The sequence below is a fragment of the Echinops telfairi genome, unplaced genomic scaffold, assembly GCF_000313985.2.
Source record: "Echinops telfairi isolate 266 unplaced genomic scaffold, ASM31398v2 ScPeMD7_655;HRSCAF=1070, whole genome shotgun sequence".
Taxonomy (NCBI): Eukaryota; Metazoa; Chordata; class Mammalia; order Afrosoricida; family Tenrecidae; genus Echinops; species Echinops telfairi.
The window spans coordinates 24,978,990-24,979,389 of record NW_022104553.1 but is presented as its reverse complement, the minus strand read 5'-3'; positions in this window follow the sequence as shown (position 1 = coordinate 24,979,389).

The window sequence follows — 400 nt, the reverse complement described above, 5'->3', positions numbered from 1 at the left end:
ATAAGCACTGTGTTTGCCCGCAGTCTCTTCCCTGTTCTTTCCCCCACACCTCACCTCAAGTCTCCTGTTCCAGGGTTTCCCTCTGAAATAATTTTTCCCATTTTGGTTACTGTGAGGGATCACCCAAGTTATAGAAATTATGGTCCTCCCCCTCCCCCCAGAAGAATTCACTTCAGGGGGCAGCACTGAAGCTACAGCTCAGGGAGAGGGACATGTCTGATCAGAGCACACAGGAGCAAATGAAGGGGGAGGAGAGAGTGGAGCACATCCTGGCCCACCAAGCCCTGAGGACGATATTCCTGCTCAGAGCAGCCAATTCACACAGTGGACCAGAGGGCTGGCCCCACTATGAGACACGATATCCCCCACGGACTTGTGCTCAATCTGACCACACCACACT